The sequence below is a fragment of the Chlorocebus sabaeus genome, chromosome 2 (assembly GCF_047675955.1).
Source record: "Chlorocebus sabaeus isolate Y175 chromosome 2, mChlSab1.0.hap1, whole genome shotgun sequence".
NCBI lineage: Eukaryota > Metazoa > Chordata > Mammalia > Primates > Cercopithecidae > Chlorocebus > Chlorocebus sabaeus.
This window is the reverse complement of record NC_132905.1, coordinates 54,472,088-54,492,306: the sequence shown is the minus strand read 5'-3', so window position 1 is coordinate 54,492,306 and position 20,219 is coordinate 54,472,088. Positions and strand designations below refer to the sequence as shown.

Here is a 20,219-nt window from a genome sequence, read left to right as displayed (position 1 = left end):
TGAGCCACTACACCCATTCCAGTTTAAACATTTGAGAGGTTTATGTCTCCTGATTGAATTTGGGCCTAGGTTTTGTTATCCAAGGAGCAGTGCCCAGCTCCTTCCCAGCGGGATATGGAATGCTGGTGATTTCCAGGAAGTGACCTCACAGTGACTCAAGCTACCATGTGTTGATTGTGATGAAATGCCAGCTGAGGCATATTCCCTGGGAGCTACAGGGTGCTACACTTGACCACTGCAGCAGTAAAGATGACTCCGAAGAATGGCATGGGATGGATCCTTTCAAATGAACTTGAGCAGGGGTCTCCAGCCACAGGGCCACAGAGCTGGAGGTGAGCAGCAGGTGAGTGAGGGGAAACTTCATCTGTATTTACAGCCCCTTGCCATCACTCACATGACCAACTGAGCTCCATGTCCTGTCAGATCATCAGGGACATTAGATTCTCACAGGAGTGTGGGGCCTATAGTGCCCTGCGCATGCAGGGAAGTTAGGTTGCACAGTGTTTATAATAATCTAATGCCTGATGATCTGTCACTGTCTCCCATCACCCCCCCAGATGGGACAATCTAGTTGCAGGAGAACAAGCTCAGGGATCCCACTGATGATACATTGTGATGAGATCTATAATTATTTCATTATATATTACAATGTAATAATAATAGAAATAAAGTATATGATATAGGTAATGCACTTGAATCATCCTGAAACCATTCCCTCCACCCCCAGTCTGTGGAAAAATAGTCTTCCACAAATTCACTCTGGTTTTTTTGGTAGATACAGGGTGTTAATATGTTGCCCAGGCTGATCTGAAGTCACTGGCTTCGAGCAATCCACCTTTCTCTGTTGGGATTCACTCAGGATGGCGGCAGAAATGTTAAAGGGAAATATTAGGGAAAGTTAGAGGAAATGGTCACAAACCTTTAGGAAGGCCGAAAGGTTACCTAGCTTGTAATAATTGAACAGGCTGAAGGCAGCCAGTTCTTACCTTAGAGCATTAGGTCATAGAGTAAATACTAGGGATGGTAGAGGCTTCCCCAGTTAAGGCTGTTTACCCTACCTCCATTAACTAACCTTTGAGCCAAAATGCCCTCTCAGGGGGAGGTCGACCCTGGAGATTGCCCCCTGATGGTATTTACTTTAAACCACTGTACCTGAGCTGTAATCATTCTTAGAACTACTCTCTTAACCATGTTAATTATCCAAAAGTGTGTTGACTCAGAGCTTCTGTTGTTAATTGTATACTAAATAAATGTCTGGAGTGTGAGCTGCTCAAGGCCAGCCACAGTGACAAACCTCTCTTGGTGTACAGGCCGTCAGACACTCAGCTGGACTGGCACAACAGAATATCTGTGTGTTGGTGTACGTTTTATTCATCTGTCGTTTGGGTCTGGGTCTGTGGAGAGAACCCCACAGCTAATACCTTACCTTCTGATGAGGAGCTTTACCTCAGCCGGTGCCCTGTGTGAGGAGAAATACAACACTTCTCAGCCTCCCAAAGTGCTGAAATTACAGGGATAAGCCACCTCACTCAACCAAGGCTGAGTTTCCTAAACCAAAGAAAAATTAGGTGAGATTACTTGAGCCCAGAAGATCGAGGCTGCAGTGAGCCCTGATTGCACCACTGCACTCCAGCCTAGGTGACAGAATGAGACTCTGTCGAAAAACTAAAATAAAATAAAAATTAAACTTCTATGGCATTCTAAGTAGCTCTTTCCCTTTGAAGTGTTCCCCAGAAGCCTTTGAATTTTGTTTCATTTTTACATACCAGTAAAAACTTTCAAGTACTGATGTTTGTCTGTGTCATTCCTTTTTTTTTTTTTTTTTTTTTTTTTTTTTTTAAGAATGTGTTTGTGTCCCTCCAGCTGGATCAACCATGAAATACTTCAGAGTCCAGGAAGAGAGACTGACTGGGCAGCATGTTATTCAGGTATTAAAAGACTTGGACAACAACTCAAAAATGGTCAAATAATAGTGTATGCACCAAATGCAACAGGAAGCTCTTCTGGAGTGTGAGAGAAGCTTCCAGATAAGGGGACATTGAAGCCGAGTCCTGAAAGATGAGGAAGAGTTGTATGAGAGTGGGGAGGGAAAGTGGCGGTAGAGGGTGGGGAATGGGCTGGGATGGAGTGAGCTGCCCAGGTAAGGAAACCAGCACTAGAAAGACCTGGACAATCAAGGTGGCACATTTTGTTCAGGGAATGATGAATTAAATGTTGCAGGAATGCTTTGCAGAGAGATTAATTTGCTTGTATGGAATTTCTCACGAGACCTCATTACAGTTTCTAATCTTTGATGTTATCATCCATCACCGTCCTTGTTAAATAGTTTGAAATAGTTATGATAATCACAATAACATCAAGTGTAATATTTCACTAATCCTCAAAAACACAGGTAGGTATCACAGTTAGCCCCATTGTATGAATGAAGTGATGAAGACTTGGGAGTGAAGAGTGATTTGCCCAAGCTCACATGGATACTAAGACTGAGTCAAACATTGGGTCTTGTCTGACTTTAATGCATGCTTTGTTCATGAGCACCATGTATTGTCTCTACTTTGCAGTTAAGCACGTAGACAGGTAAAAGAAAAGCCTGTATTTCTGTCTGGGCGCACACTTCTGACTGAATGTGTGTTTGGAGTTTCTACACGAAGTTCTCCAATGCTCTGGATATTAAGTGGGTATCCCCCAGTTTTCTTCTGATGCTACCTGGAGTTAGTGCAGACCACACCCATCAGGGGCTCAGTCCCACAAGACCACCCTCACTTCAGATGCCAATGGCAAGTCCTAGGTTGTCACCTGTACTTTTGACCAACCGGTTACAAATCAGGGGTTCCCGTGACTCCCTTTTTGGGTTTCATCATTTGCTAGAACAGCTTACGGAACTCATAAAGCAGTTTATTTTCTTTTTTTTCTGAGGGACAGAGTCTCATTTTCTTGCTCAGGTTGGTATACAGTGGGGCAATCATAGCTCACTGCAGCCTTGACTGCCTGGGTTCAAGTGGTCCTCCCGCCTCAGCCTCCTTAGTAGCTGAGACTGTATGCTTGCATCAATGCATCTGGCTAATTTATTTTTTTTTATAGAGATGGGGTCTTGTTATGTTGCCCAAGTTGGCCTCAGATTCCTGGGCTCAAGCGATCCTCCCACCTTAGCCTCCCAAAGTGCTGGGATTACAGATGTGAGTTACCGCATCTGGCCAGTTCATTTCCTATTACTGGTTCATGGTAAAGGATACATCTCAGAAACAGCCAATGAAAGAGACGTACATGCTGGATGCAGTTGCTCATGCCTGTAATCCCAGCACTTTGGGAGTCTGAGGTGGGCCTTACCTCAGGAGTTTGAGACCAGCCTGGGCAACATGGTGAAACCCTGTCTTTACAATTTTTTTTAAAAAAATTACTGGGCACAGTAGTGTGCACCTGTAGTTCCAGCTACTGGGGAGGCTGAGGTAAGAGGATACCTGCAGCTGGGGAGGCTTAGGTTGCATGAGCTGAGATTGTGCCACTGCACTCTAGGCTGCACAACAGAGCCAGATCCTGTCTTCATAAAAAAGAAAGATGCATAAGGCAAGGCATGTGGGGAGGGGCACAGAGCTTCCATGCCCTCTGTCAGGCTCAGCACCCTCCCAGCACCTTCTTGTGTTCAGTAACCCGGAAGCTCTGCAAACCCTGTTGTTTTGGTTGTTTATGGAGGAACAAATAAATGTGACCTTTTCCAGAGAACTTCAGATGATCCCACTGTAGGCATCAGATCTTGAAAACCCAATGCAAGAGGCTGTATTTTATGTCATTATCCTGGTGCACCCAGCAGGTGTGGGTGGCGTAGCACAGCGGGACAGCCACCCTTTCCATATACTGACAAGCAAGAAATGTTCCTGAGCCACCGTTTCTCTATCTAGAAAACTATTTCACACTATAGTTTACTATAATCAAACTGAAATACTGGGAGAGCTTGTTACCGAAATAAATCATGATGGATTTGGTAAAAATAAATATCCTACTCCTAAAACATTGGGAATCCAAGTGTATATTCATGTGTACAATTTACTTAAAGTGGTATTTACCCATAAACTAATTGTCTTATACTAAATGTTAGGACAAGAACTACCTACTTTCATTTGCTGTGGATATGCTTTGCACTTGATTTTTCCTTTGGTTTGTTTTTTAGGTCTGTAGAAAAACATCCCATAGAGCTATAGTGACGATATGCCTGTGTTGTGGAAATTTTAAGGAATCAGAGAGACCGATGGGGTTCAGGAGGATATTTGTTTAGGTGCACCAGCCCAGTCGGATTAACATCCAAAAGACTGAGCCCCTAACAAAGAGCCAAGCTCCCTTTTAAGTGTTTCGTGGCGGGAGATACATGCAGGGGGAGATAGTGCGCTAAAGAAGCAAGAAACAGGCAGTTAATCAATTGAGGCATGCATTACATCATTTCTTGTTTTCCAAGGAAAACATGTTTTGTGACTGAGGCTTATCTGTCTTGTGACCTTTTAACTGTATAGCGAGGGAAACAGGGTCCTCACAGAATGCCTGGGAAGGGAGGAGAGATAAGGTTCACTAACTACAGAAAAACAGGCAGTTAATTTTTGAAAGACTTTAGCTCTCTCTCTCAGGGGGTTGGTTTCAACATGTAACTGAGTTTCTGCTGAATTTATGATTTAGACACTTTTTAATTTCCTATTTCACCTGTAGTGGAGATCTTAATTCTGTTCTTCTACTGTTTCTATTCCTCTCTTTTTTTTTTTTTTTTTTTTTTGAGATGGAGTCTCGCTCAGTCGCCCAGGCTGGAGTGCATTGGTGCACGGTCTCTGCTCACTGCAAGCTCCGCCTCCCGGGTTCATGCCATTCTCCTGCCTCAGCCTCCCAAGTAGCTGGGACTACAGGCACCCACCACCAGGCCCAGCTAATTTTTTGTACTTTTTTTGGTAGAGACAGGGTTTCACCATGTTAGCCAGGATGGTCTCAATCTCTCCTGACCTCGTGATCCACCCGCCTTGGCCTCCCAAGGTGCTGGGATTACAGGCTTGAGCCACCGCACCTGGCCTCTATTCCTCTCTTTCCCAGTACCTTCCACCAGGTGGATACAGTATGTTCAGTTCAGTGTGTGGGGGGCTGGAGATGCTGGTGTGACTTCATATGTGAATGCTGTCTTCCAGCAGCTGCCTGTGCAACCTGGCCTCCCTGGAGGAATTTCCTTCATCTGTCCTGTTTGGTATGATAGATAATATATGTCTTGCCTGAAAATTGTTTTATGCTTTTTAATTGCTTTCAGAATTGGCTAAAACTAGCCATAACTAGAGGCAATTTAGTAGCTTCTCAAATCTATATAGATGTGTTGTTCATACTCACACATTTTAATAAATCTTCTGTTGTAATAAATTGCCTGTATTACAGATAGACTTGACCTAATGTGATTATTGAACTCCAGAGTTATTCTCAAATTACATTCCATAAAATTGCTAACATACTTGATATTTTAGAAATATGCTCCAGCCTGGGCAACACACTGAGACCTCATCTCTACAAAAAATATAAAAATTAGCCAGGCATGGTTGCCGGTACCTGTAGCCCAAGCTACTCAGGTGGCTGAGGCAAGAGGATTGTTTGAGCCCAGGAGTTCAGGTCTGAAGTGAATAGGGATTGTGCCACTGCACTCCAGCTTGGGTGACAGAGCGACACCCTGTCTCCAAAATATATGTATATTCTATCTCAGAATTTCATAATAATGTGATAGTAGCTTATAATATGGCAGTAATTTTGAGAGTATACCATGTATAATATGTTGTACTTATTTGTTGTAGAGATCCTGGTATTGCTAGGCCAGTTTTTTATAATCAGGTTTAAATAGATGATTTGTTCGTAGTTACACAAACAAGACAGTATTGAAGCTGAGTATCTGTAGAATTGTAGCCATGTTCACACACACACAGTATTCTAAAACAGCAGTGTACACAAGGTGCTCATATGTACATCTGTCGAGGTTTGTGTGAAGCAGTAAAATGTTTCTAACAGTGTGTTTCTTTTCCTTCAGTACCATGCTGTTTTGGTTACTGTGGCCTTGTAGTATAGTTTCAAGTTGGATAACATGATACCTCCAGCTTTGTTCTTTTTGCTTAGGATTGTCTTGGCTATATGGGATCTTTTTTGGTTCCATAGGAATTTTAGAGTTTTTTTTCTGTTTTCTAATTCTCTGATGAGCAGTTTAATGGAAATAGCATTAAATCTATAAATTACTTTGGGCAGTTTGGCCACTTTCCAGGAAATGTCACTTCTGGGCATGGAGTTTCAGAGGCTGTACGTTTGTGTGTTTTGATCGAAGACTGAGAGTACTTCTAAGGAAGGATACTTCACGGTATGGCCAGCTATGTCTCCACTAGTATTTAAGTGTCATGTTTGTGATTGGATGTGAGCTCTGACTCTGTAGTGACCAAATACAGTGGCAGCAGCTGAGGAGTTAAACCTGAATTTTAGGTGAGGTTGAAATTTCACATCCGATCCATTCACAGTGCCTTGCAAGGAGTGCACTGTTGGTCTGCATGGATAGAGAGCCAATTTATGCTTTACCTGTGGCACTTTAAAGAGCACAAATGTCCTAAAATCCCTTCACATTCTTGGAAGAAGCAAATTCACCATCATTGCTGAACATTTCTAGCAGCCTTTGCCCAAGAATTCAAAGTAGAATGAAACCCTTGAGATAGTATTGACCCAATCAGAATGCCGAGTACTGCTTATAAGACAGCCATCATATCTTACCCAGAGCAGGAGTTCCTGATGGGAACTGATTGTAGAAATTGAATTAGGAGGACCCTCGTCAAATAGTGCTCTGTGCTTGAGCTACAATTCTTTAAGCAAAGCACAGTGTGGCATCCCACTCAGTCTCTGCATTGTCTTCATACAGTGTAATGGATCACTTAGCATTTATCAGCCTCTGAAGCTCCATGCCCAGAAGTGACATTTCTCTGGATTCAGAGCCTTTGAAAGCTTCGCGGAGTGCTCGATGAGATGGGTGGGTGATTTGTGAGACCTCTGGGCTATTTGGAGTTTCTCTGACTGTGGAGCAAATGTTACGTGGTGCCCTGGATGAGGAGAAATGATGGTCTCATAGGAGCTTAATCTCAGAGAAAGTCTGTCTCAGTTTGGTGAGCTGTATAAACTCTTTGGTGTTGGGCAAAGTTCTTAATATTTTATTTTTTGAGAGAGAGTCGTGGAACTCTTGAAAATTTGATAAAAGCTTTGGACTCTTGCAGTAGAAAAATGCATTTGCACATAATTTTTCGTATGGTCCCTCATAAACCCTTAAGTCCGTGGGCTCCAGACTAGTAATTGCTAACATCGAACATGAATAATGCATATTGGAGGAACTAGGAGGCATCCTATGCCTAAGAGGCTTGTTGAATAACGCAGTTTCATGCCCTGCTTTTGGCTTTTCTGAGCATACATTCCACTGATACTGGAGAGGTGCCAAAGGCTGTGTATTCATGGTCAAAGCAAGTCAAAGTTTGTGCTCAGGCGAAAGGCCTGAGAATTTTTCTCATCTGTGGCATAGCCACATGGGTGATGTCTGGTGTTTTTCTATTTTATTACAAACATTGCCATGTAGCTTCTTTTTCTGTCACTGCATAGAAACCAGTCTTGTCAGATTTATCCACATCCTCAATATTTCCAAACCTGACATTTTATTCTTCCTCTTCCATGGCAGCTTAGCAGCATCTGACATAGTTCCTTCCTTGAAAGTCTTCTCATTCTTGGCTTCCAGTAGGGTTTCCCGCTGCTTCTCTGCCCTCTTCTCCTCAGTCGTCTTTGTAGGCTCCTCCTAAACTGCCTGCATCATAAAGGTTGGGGTGTCCCAGCCCTTTGACCTGAGATATTACTTCATCTCTATCTTTATTTATTCTTTAAATGGTTCCATTGCTGTGAAAATCTCCTGGATGCTAGTAATTCCAGCCCGGACCACTAAACCGAATTTTAACTCATATGTCCAGCCACTTACTTGAAAACACCACTTGAGTGAATAAGCATCTCAAAATTGATTTGTCCAAATGAAGTTCATGAGTGCCATTTTTGTGAAGTGCCATTTGGGGTTCAAGGAGAGAGGTGACAAGCTACCATCTAAACATTTACAGAACACCCTTGATATATTTTCCTGACTTTGACCATCCGATTTATCTGAAAATGCAGTCAGAGCTTCATCTCCAATATAGATCACCTTTGCATTGGCTTTCTCTGTTTTTGTTTTTGTAGATCACATTGCCTTTTGCTTTTTTTATCTGGTGTAAGGCAGTAGCTTCCTCAAGGGTCTCTCTGCTTCCTCTTTCACCCGTTCGTGTCATTCTTCCACTGGCAACTACAGTGACTTTTCAGGCTTTCATTTCCACCTAAACCCTATCGGGGGATTCTGACTTCAGAATGAATAGGCTCTTTACCATCTGTGGCCCTTCATTGGCTCCCTGTCTCCTACCCTCAGCTTCCACGCTATGTTGTAGCCAGGCTCAGTGGTTTTCTTTCTGTTTTCTAAATATGTGAGGCTCTTTCCTTCTTTGGAACTAGAGGAGGATTATAGAGAAAATATGACACAAATTAATTTTTACATGTAAAAATTATCTGACTCAGATTACAAGCTCCTTGAGAGCAGAGACCCAATTTAATGCATTTTGTCTCCAACATTCCTGCCTTTGTCTCCAGCCTCCTCCTCTGCTGTGTCTGGGACAGCAACTTGTACTAATTCATTTGACACTATCTTCTCTTCTCCTTTACTCCCCTCCCCTCCCCTCCTCTCCTCTCTTTCCCTTCTCCCTCCCCCTCCTTGCCCTCTCCTTTCCTCCCCTCCTCTTCTGTTTCCTTTATCTTTTCTCTGTTGCCCAGGCTGGAGTTCAGTGGCATAATTTCAGTTCACTGCAGCCTCCACCTCCTGGGTTCAAGCGATACTCCTGCTTCAGCCTCCTGAGTAGCTGGAATTACAGGTGCACGTCACCATGCCTGGCTAATTTTTGTATTTTTAGTAGAGACAAGGCTTCACCATGTTGGCTAGGTTGGTCTTGTACCAACTTAGTGATCCACCTGCCTCGGCCTCCCAAAGTGCTAGGATTACAGGCATGAACCACTGCATCTGGCCTGACATTTTGTTTCCTGAGCTTTCTATGTATCAGGTTATGATTAAGTGCTCACAGTTTAATAGATGTTAGATTTTGAGGTTGCTTCTCTCTTAGTTTAGAATACAAGCCATCACCGGATGAGGATGGGAGTAAGGAGACACCTGTGGCGAAAAATGAGAGGTGTGTCTGTGCAGATTTCAACTTGGGTAGAACTTCATTGTTCTAATGAATTTTGAAAACTATTATGGGCTAACATTATTGCTTTGGATTAGTAATTGACTAAATAGTGCCTTCCTTGCTTGTGAGAGTAAATGTAATTTCCCAAAGTGATCAATTCAGTCCTAGTCTGTAGCTGAGAGAATCAAACCTAATGGAAACTAATGATATTCCTAATAGAGTAGACAGCAAGCAAGGTAAACCCCTACTAATCTTCCTCTCCCCGATAAACATCATCTACTAAGAGTTTTGTCTGAAATGCAGTAGAACAGTAAATCAAAGCACATTAAAGAGAGAAATACTACCCTTTTAGCAATAGACTACTTTCAGATTTAAACACAACTACTGCAAAGTGTTAGGTGTGAGGTTACGTCTGTTCAGGTGTTAAACTTAGATGTGGAGAATATACTGTTTATCCTTGCTTCAAGGCTTTGTCTCAAAAAAAAAAGCACCATTTAAAGCAAGTCTTGCTAGGTCATCACCGAAAGCTTCTTTGCTAACGCAAGTGGAATTAGGTACCAGATATAAACATTGCATAGAAGCTTGGCTGTCAGAGTTGAGTAAGCAAGCTTAAACATTTCCTGTAAATTTTAAGTGATAAATTATAAAAGAGCAGAGCAACTTGGCATCTTAGGTGGAGTGAAGATATTGTATTCTGATTAAAAACCGTAAGGGGCTTACAGAAATGAGTGGCATGGTGTTAGTTATTTTGAAAAGTATATGTTTTCGTTTTCTGCTAAAAAATGTAATCAGAGGAGAAAAATATTCAACAAACATGAGTTTTTTGATTTTGTTTTTCCTGTTAGAAGAGTGAAGACTGTATACCCAGGACCTTTTTCCCCCCCTACAATTTTTTAATTGTGGTAAAAATATATATAACATAAAATTTATTATCTTAGCCATTTTAAGTTTCCCATTCAGTGGCAATAAATACATGTATAATGTTGCACAGCCATCACCATCATCTATCTGCATATCTCTCTTCATTTTCTAAAACTGAAACTCTGCACCCGTTAAACAATAACTTTCCATTCCCTTCTCCCCCAGTCCCTGGTAACCACCATTCTACTTTCTGTCTCTGATTTTGACTAATGTTTTAAGTATCTAATATAAATGGAATCATAAAACATTTGTTTTTGTGATTGGTTTATTTTACTCAGCATAATGTCTTCAAGTTTCATCCATATTGTAGATGTGACGGGATTTTCTTTCTTTTTAGGACTGATGATCCATCGTCTGTGAAGACCACGTTTTGCTTATCCATTCGTCTGTCAATGGACACTTGGATTGCTTCCACATTTTGGATATTGGGAGTAATACAGCTGTAAACGCGGGTGTACAAATAATCTCTTGAAGACCCTGTTTTCAGTTCTTTTGAGTATATACTGAGAAGTGCAGTTGCTGGGTCACATGGTAATTCTATTTTTAGTTTATTCGAGAAACAACATACTGTTTTCTACAATGGCTGTACCATTTTACATTCCCACTAACCATGCAAAAGGGTTCCAATTTCTCCACATCCTTGCCAACACTTGTTATTTTCTATTTTTATTTTATTTTATAGATGTCATCCTAATGGGTATGGAGTGGTATCTCATTGCAGTTTTGATTCACGTTTCCCTAATGACTAGTAATAATGAATATCTTCTCATACTTATTGGCCATTTTCTGTCTTCTTTGAAGAAATATTCCTTTTAAGTCCTTTGCTTATTTTTGAATTAAATTGTTGTTTGTTGTTGAGTTTTAGAAGTTCTTTATATATTCTGGATATTAATCACTTTATTTGCGAGTATTTTCTCCCATTCTGTGGGCTGCATTTTTACTTTGTTGATAATGTATTTAGATGCACAAAATTTGTAATTTTCATGAAGTCTAGTTTGTCTGTTTTTAAAATTTTGTTGCCTGTGTTTTTGGTGTTATATTCGAGAAATCATTGCCAAATGCAACGTTGTGAAGTTTTTATCTTATCTTTTCTTCTAAGAGTTTCATACTTTTAGGTTTTACATTTAAGTCTTTGATCCATTTTAACTTTGTATATGGTATTAGATAAGGATCCAATTTTCTTCTTTGTAATGTTGATGTTTAGTTTTCCCAATGCCATGTGTTTAAAAATGACATTTTCCCTATTATATGGTCTTAGCACTCTTGTTGAAAATCATTTTACCATATATGTAAGTATATATTTTGGGCTTTGTGTTCTGTTTCATTTGTCTATATGTCTGTCTTTATGCCAGTGTCACACAGTATTGATTATTATAACTGTAGAAGGTTTTGAAATAAGGAAGTGTGAATCTTCCAGCTTTGTTTTTTGGTGGTTTTGTTTTGTTTTGTTTTTTGTTTTTTGTTTTTTTTCAAGATTGTTGTAGTTATTTGGGGTTCCTTGAAATTCCTTATGAATTTTAGAATAGATACTTCTATTTCTGCAAAAACTCATTGTGATTTTTATGGGAATTGCATAAATCTGTAGATTGCTTTGGATAGTATTGACATCTTAACGATATTGTCTTCCAAGCCATGAATGTGGATTGTGTCTCCATTTACTCATGTCTTCTTTATAGTGTTCATTATACAAGTCTTTCATCTTCTTGGTCAAATTAATTCCTAAATATTTTATTTTATTTTTGGGAAACCCTGTGATGAGGGGTGAACCAGGACTAGAGATCAGATTCCCAACTATTCGTTCCCACACCTTGACTGTTGCTTAGCTCAGTTGATCCACTAGATTCCAGTCACTAGCCACAAGTTTCTGTCAGATGGGTCAATTTTAAATTACAGGCAAAAAGCAGAAAAGAAAATGGGATAACTACTTTGTAGCAAGCAGGATTTTATTCATAGTTAGATTTATCTTTTCTTTGTATTTGCTTCTGTCTGTGAATTCTGTTTCAGTGGAAAGGAGGTGTATTAAGTTTTGACCTAGTGTCAGTATCTGAGTAATTGACCTAATGAGATTTGGATTTGGCTGGGAGATTAGCTGCTGCACTAAATATGATGAACAAATAAAGGCAACTTTTCTCCTCCTGAAATTTCTAAAAACAATTTCCTCGCTCAATTTTTTTTTTTTTTTTTTTGGTTTTCATGTTTCATTCACCATGTGAAAGGCTGTGACTCCAGTGTTATGAGGAACCCCTTGTCCGAAGCAGTTGTTGCTCATGGAACAGGCAGATCTCTATACAGGAGCACTCATTTCTAGAGAGCAGCCTTGTCATTGCTGTGAAGGAAAATCCTAATGCTCAAACCAGGAGCTACTTAGGCTTTCCCAGAATGGCCCTTTCTTAGATTTTGTAATTAAATTGAAGAGGTAGATACTCTGTCCTTAAACTAGGAAATCACATCCTCTGAATTCTGTCTAACTTAATTGAGTCCTGCTGTGTTACTAATCCACGTTAATATGGTCTTTTTCCTTTAACATAGTTTCCCTGGATGCTGAACATGGAGCCTTACGGTTTCTAGAATGGCTTGGCAGAATTTCTCTTTGGGAATTGGTGAAGATGGGTGAAGTATAGATCCAGGAAGGGGAAGGGTCCCCACAAAAAAAAAAAGTGCCCTCATAGAAGACTGTGCACTTCGTGTCCTCATATACAATGGGCAACGCACACAGGCCCCTGCTATTCTTTTATGAGGGACAGGTTGGGAGGGTCTCTGCAGGTGGTGCTTGCTCACTGGCCACCAGCCTCTCCCCTGCTCTCTCTGCCTCCCTTATCATCCACACTCACCTTCATGGTGCAGGACACGTTGACTTTGTTCTTTGACCTCATTTCATTCTGAATTTTTAAAGCTTAATGTAGCTGGCTTTATCCCTTCAATTTGAAAAATTATTTTAGAAATTGAAATAATTATTGCCACATTTTTCTTAGATGTTTAAGAACGTGGTTACCTGCTTTATTTGTAGACATTGTATAGAGATAAATGCTGGGGATGAGGGTGTTTGTTTCTAACCTTAATGTGTTTGTCTGATCTCTGAGTTCTAGGGGTTGTGGAAAAGGAAAGTGGTATAAAGTAAAGGACACAGTGACAGAAGAATTCGACCTAAATAATGAGATTCCGGAGTGTGAATGCTTTGGTGAAGAATATAAACCAAAATTTTATGATCAAGGTAAGGATATACAAATGGATAGCTTACATTAGTTTTGGTTTTTAATTTAATTTTCTACAAAATTGGAAGTAGGATTCTTTAAATTAAAAATAGAATAGACTTTTTCTGGTACTGCTGCTCTAGCTGTAGAACCGTGAGTAGGTGGGGGAGGGGAGGTGTACGGTAAAGTAATGAAATGAGTATCCAAGAGACACTAATAAATAAAGAAATCTAACTTTAAAACTAGTTTCAGAAGTGGTTGTCCACTAAAATCTTCAAATGTCTGTTTCACTTACATAGGAGCATAATTAATTAGAGAATGTATTTTTTAGCACCTGTACTTTTAATACCATATTCATTAGTGTGGCAAAGCAGTCTTTACCTCCAATCTCCCCACTCCCAGGGCAAAAAAATATATATATCAGGAAAAGTACATCAAAAACCCAATCACAGTTAGCTATTTGAAAGCCATTTTGCAGAGATCTTAGCATTTCTTAGCAAATAATTTTGAGATATTCTAGGGGCATTTAGAAATTTCTTCCTGTATTAGATTCACTATATTAGAGTTCTATATTATATTATGCCACTGTAATCATGCATTCAGTGCTAATTTTTAAGGGTTAAATAAAGTATTATTGCCAGAATTCACCCTAATATCAACCTCCAAAGGAGGGATTGATTTTATCACCAGAACTGAGGTCCCCTAACTTCCACTCTAAGCAGTAAACTATAAAAAAAACCCTCCTCGTTTTACTTACACTTTGCATTTAACACATTTAGTGAGTAGTTACTTGCTGGATTCTCGGGCCCTTTGTTTTAGATTGTCAAGACAAGAAAATCTTTTTTATTTAGACTTCTTAGTGCTGTGCTGTAAAGCAAACACATATACTTGTGTATGTCAATGATATAATCCCGCATGCTCTTCCACCAGGAAGGTCTGATGAGAACGCCGGGGGTCACCAAAGAAGACTCGAGTTAGCTGTGTACAGCAGGAAGCTGAGGACTTCTCACTGTAAGTTGCTTTTCAATTGTGAATACAGAATATCGGAGACAGGTCTCAATGAATTTGGAAAGTTTAGTTTGCCAGGGTTATGGACGTGACACAGCCTATGGAGGTCCTGAGGACATGTGCCCAAGATGATTGGGGTACAGCGTGCTTTGATACATTGTTGGGAGTTGTGAGACATCAATCAATATGTGTAAGATGTACATTGGTTTTGTCCAGAAAGGTGGGACAACTCGAAGCATGGGCGGAGGCTTCCGGGTCATAAGTAGACAAGACAAATGGTTGCATTCTTTCGAGTCTCTGATTAGCCTTTTTCTGATTACACAATTTACATGTGAGAGGACGGTAAAAGAATCTTCACGTATGCCTTAGTCTAGCTTAGTGAAGTGATACAGCAGAAGAAGCAGTAAGATGTGCGTTTGTGTCAGGTGAGCAGAGAGATGGCATTGTGCTCTGTTCATCCTTTGCCCACAAGGAAATTCCCTCAGGGCAAATGGTGAGGGAGTTACGGAGCTTCCTTGTCTTTGTAGCATCTTATTTAGTAATATATTGGGAGCAAGTTTGCTGGATGCAGTTCCCAGCTGTCTTCCTTTTGGATTAGTGAAGATTTATTTTATTGCATACCAAAAACTTGCTGTGTGATTTAGTAGGTGTTAGTGTGATATTTGAGAATGTAGTCTTTGGGATTTGAAGATAATTAGCTAAACTAGAGAGAAATTCCTAAACTAATTCTAAAAGGAAAATAAATAAATCCCTTTTCTTTATTATTGCTTCCTGGTCATTATTTCCTTGGCAATAACTTACTTTGTATTTAGAAACATGCACATAAGTTAGTGCCTTCTAGAATTGAGATTTTAAAAAAGTGTACACTTGAGGTTCTTTTAAACATGTTGGCGTCATTTATTGAATTCCACTTCATGTCCAAAACACAGCACTGTGCCGACACTCTCAGAATATTGTCGCTCTTTAAAGACCCTGCTGTCAGTGAATTTGCCTTTTAATATATTGTATCAGGAAAGTATCTGATTTACTTTTTCATGTAAAACTGTGTTTAAGTATGGTTTATTACGTTTGAAAACTTTGTTCAATAATTATTATGAGACTTTGCATGTGTGGCTCTAAAATGAGTTTGTTTCACTGCTCTTGAATGGTCGTAATGGCTGGAAAAGAAACCTCACAATAACATGCAGGAAGAATTGATTTTCCTGCTTCCTAAGTTATGGTACTCAGTTTTAAATCCCACATGCCAGTTAAGTTAAAATTTGTCCTGCAAATTTTTAATTTTTTATAATGTTGCTCGGTTCTCCAAAGTAATCGAAATATATTTTTATTTATTTAATTAAAACATTATTATTCTGTATACTGGATGAGGTGCAGTTTGATGTTTTGACACAAGTAACACATTGTATCATGATCAAACAATTTAAGTCTCATATCCTGTTCATGTGAGTTTGGCAAGTTTTAAAACTACTAAAACAATAGCCACTTTCTGTTAAACAAAGTTTTCTGATCCTATCTAGTCAGCTCCATCTTCAGCAATTTTTGTGTCAGTCGTCTCCTTGGTCCCATGGGCCTGATAATGCCTGGATGTCTGTTCTAACCCAGCTGATTTTAAAAGGCAAGAAGAAATGACTATTTGGAGAAAATGCCTGTTGGAATATACTAGGTAAGAATCCTGTGAAAAATTCTAAAGGGGAGAATTCAGGTAGATGTCAGAGTGTATCTGGTAGATCTAGAGGTACTCCCGCTGGTCTTTTTCTGGATTCGTTGTAGGCTGCAGAGATAGGTGTAGAGCTAGTGCTAAGGACACAGATGCGAATCCACACCAAGATTGGCCAGCACCATCACTGAGCCGCTGTGTGATGTGAGATGACACCAATAAACAGAGGCATGGGGACTAGGCAGTAAGGAAGTACATTGGTGAAACTAACTTATCTGGTGAGAAGAACAATTGAACACTCATAATCATTGGGTAAAGACTAACAGGGTGATGATAGACATTATTTATTGTATACCTCCTCTGAGCCACATGCTTTAAGCAAATCTTCAATTCTGAAAAGACTCGTGGAGTGGTGGGTTGTTATTTCCATTTTTCGGATGGAAAAACTGCAGTTCAGAAAAGAAGTGAACAGCCCGTGTCATAGAGCATGCATTTAAATTCAGAACTAGATCCGGCCACTGTACTCCAGCCTGGACGACAGAGTGAGACTCTGTCTCCCACTGTCGCCCAAGCTGGAGTGCAACGGTGTGATCTCGGCTCACTGCAGCCTCTGCCTCCCAGGTTCAAGCGATTCTCCTGCCTCAGCCTCCCGAGTAGCTGGGATTACAGTTGCCCGCCACCACACCTAGCTAATTTTTTGTATTTTTGGTAGAGACAGGATTTCACTATGTTGATCAGGCTGGTCTCAATCAACATAGTCTGGTCTCAAACTCCCTACCTCAGGTGATCTGCCCACCTCGGCTTCCCAAAGTGCTGGGATTGCAGGCTTGAGCCACCGCGCCCAGCCTATATTTCTTCTTCAAAACTAATTACTCTGCCAGGCATGGCGACTCACACCTGTAATCCCAGCACTTTAGGAGGCCAAGGAGGGCCGATCACTTGAGGCCAGGAGTTTGAGACCAGCTGGGTCGACATGATGAAATCCCCGTATGTACTAACAATACAAAAATTAGCTGGGCCCACTTGGTTGAAATCCACTTGGTTGAAAGCTACTCAGGAGGCTGAGAGACATGAGAATTGCTTGAACCCGGGAGGTGGAGGTTGCAGTGAGCTGAGATCTTGCCACTGCACTGCAGCCTGGGCGACAGAGTGAGACTGTCTCAAAAACACAAACAAAAAACCAGGCTGGGTGTAGTGGCTCACGCCTGTAATCCCAGCACTTTGGGAGGCCAACATGGGCCGATCACCTGTGGTCAGGAGTTCAAGATCAGCCTGGTCAATGTGGTGAAATCCTGTCTCTACTAAAAATACAAATATTAGCCAGGCATGGTGGTGCATACCTATGGTCCCAGCTGCTTTGGGAGGCTGAGGCAGGAGAATCACCTGACCTGGGAGGAGGAGATTGAAGTGAGCTGAGATCAAGCCACTGCACTCCAGCTTGGGTGACTCCGTCTAAAAAAAAAACAAACAAAAGGCCGGGCATGGTGGCTCATGCCCATAATCCCAGCACTTTGGAAGGCCAAGGTGGGCGGATCACCTGAGGTCAGGAGTTCGAAACCAGCCTGGCCAACATGGTGAAATCCCATCTCTACAAAAAAATCAGCTGGGCATGGTGGCAGGTGCCCGTAATCCCAGCTTTTTAGGAGGCTGAGGCAGGAGACTCACTTGAACCCAGGAGGTGGAGGTTGCAGTGAGCCACGGTTGCACTACAGCCTGGGCAACAGAGCAAGACTCTGTCTCAAAAAAAACAAAACAAACAAAAAAAGACCCTAATAATTCACTTTGGGAAGCTAAGCCCAAGAGTTTGAGCTTGCAGTAAACCATGTAAACCATAACTAAGTCTCTGCACTCCAAGCAGCCTGGGAGACAGTGCAAGACCATTTCAAAAAACATGATCCACAAATTTAAGTTACAACCTTGGCTATGTCACTAGAATACCCTTGACATTGTGGCCAATAGACAAGTATGTATTTAAAATAATTCATTTAGTCAGGAGATTGATTAGATAATCAAGTGCAGAAGGAACCTGGGTGGAGAGATACAATTTCATCTGCCTAAATCAGGCAAAGGTCACATGAGTGTTAAAATTAATTACATCTGGGCCGGGCGCGGTGGCTCACGCCTGTAATCCCTGCACTTTGGGAGGCCAAGGCGGGCGGATCACGAGGTCAGGAGATCGAGACCATCCTGGCCAACAGAGTGAAACTCCGCCTCTACTAAAAATACAAAAAACTAGCCGGGCGCGGTGGTGGGCACCTGTAGCCCCAGCTATTCGGGAGGCTGAGCCAGGAGAATGGCGTGAACCCGGGAGGTGAGGCGGAGCTTGCAGTGAGCCAAGATCGCGCCACTGCACTCCAGCCTGGGCGACAGTGTGAGACTCCGCCTCAAAAAAAAAAAAATTAATTACATCTGTATGAAATGGGCTTAAGTTTCCCATTGTCCTAGTGATATGGGGGGGAAAAAAAGGGCCAGGCACGCTGGCTCACGCCTGTAATCCCAGCACTTAGGGAGGCATACAGGAGAGGATCCCTTGAGTCAGGAGTTGGGGACCAGCCTGGACAACATGGCAAAAACCCAACTCTACAAAAAATACTAAAATTAGCTGGGCCTGGTGGCACGTGCTTGTAGTCCTAGCTACTCAGGAGGCTGAGATGGGAGGATCTCTTGAGCTCAGAAGGTCAAGGCTGCAGTGAGCTGTGATTGTGCCACTGCACTCTAGCATGGGTGACAAAGTGAGACTGTTTCAAGAAAGAAAAAGCCCAGGCAAGGTGGCTCATGCCTGTAATCCCAGCACTTTGGGAGGCTGAGGCAGGCAATTCACTTGCGGTCAGGAGTTCGAGACCAGCCTGGGCAACATGGTGAAATCCTATCTCTACCAAAAATATAAAAAATTAGCTGGGTGTGGTGGTGTGCTCCAGTAATCCCAGCTACTTGGGAGGCTGAGGCAGGAGAATTGCTTGAACCTGGGAGGCGGAGGTTGCAGCGAGCCTGATCGTGCCATTGCACTCCAACTTGGGTGACAGAGTGAGACTCCATCTCAAAAAAAAAAAAATATATATATATACACACACATACACACACACATGCACACACACATATATACATACATATATATAGAGAGGGAGAGTGCTGAGAACGCGCCATTGTACTCCAGCCTGGGCAACAAGAGTGAAACTCTGTCTCAAAAAAAAAAAAAAAAAATGGAAATGATAAATGCTTGAGGTGCTGGATTACCCCAATTACTCTGATTTGATTATTACACATAATATGACTTTATCAAAACATCACATTTGAAGCCCCAATCTCTACAAAAAAAAAAAAAAATTTTTTTTTTTTGAGATGGAGTTTTGCTGTTGTTGGAGTGCAATGGTACGATCTCGGCTGACCACAACCTCCACCTCCTGGGTTCAAGCGATTTTCCTGCCTCAGCCTCCCAAATAGATGGGATTATAGGCATGCGCCACCACGCCTAGCTAATTTTGTATTTTTAGTAGAGACGGGGTTTCTCTATGTTGGTCAGGCTGGTCACAAACTCCCAATCTCAGGTGATCTGTCCATCTTGGCCTCCCAAAGTGCTGGGATTATAGGCGTGAGTCACCACACCCAGCCCCCAATTTTTTTTTTTTAATTTAGCTGGGCATGGTGATGTGCACCTGTATTTCTAGCTACTTGGGAGGCTGAGCTGGGAGGATTGCTGGAGCCCAGGACTACAAGGTTACAGTAAGCTATGATGATGCCACTGCAATTCAGCCTGTGGGACAGCATGAGAGCCTGTCTCAATTAAAAAACCAAACAATTCTACTTGCTGTAGATTTTTGGGGACAAAAAACAAAACCAAACCACATGTATCTGATAAACATAGACATTTAAAATGTATCCTTAATAATTAAAAATCCACATTGGTAAAATGCATTCAGTTTTCAGTTTAGTTTTCTAAGTATATTCATTACCTTTTTGGCTCTATTTCAGGCTCTATTCCTCTGTCCTTTGAGAGCAAAATGATGAAAGGGGAATTCATTTACATAGAAAGTTCATGAACCAGAGTTAGTGAAGTTTTGTAAAGTGAATGAAAAGCATATTATGTTTGTGATATTTTCTTTTGTGTTAAGAGATAGGGTCTTGCTCTGTTGCCCAGGCTCGGGTGAAGTGGCACATGATTCTAGCTGACTGCAG

At 41.3% G+C, this 20,219-nt stretch overlaps 1 long non-coding RNA gene across 1 annotated transcript; it reads left to right on the top strand.

Moving 5' to 3' along the window:
• The first annotated feature begins 217 nt into the window (after positions 1-217).
• LOC119622319 (uncharacterized) lies at positions 218-16,173 on the top strand. Its single transcript, XR_012089987.1, has 5 exons — positions 218-343; positions 1,843-1,928; positions 10,528-13,401; positions 14,312-14,392; positions 15,907-16,173. It is a non-coding gene; the product is annotated as an uncharacterized lncRNA (long non-coding RNA).
• The last annotated feature ends 4,046 nt before the right edge of the window (positions 16,174-20,219 follow it).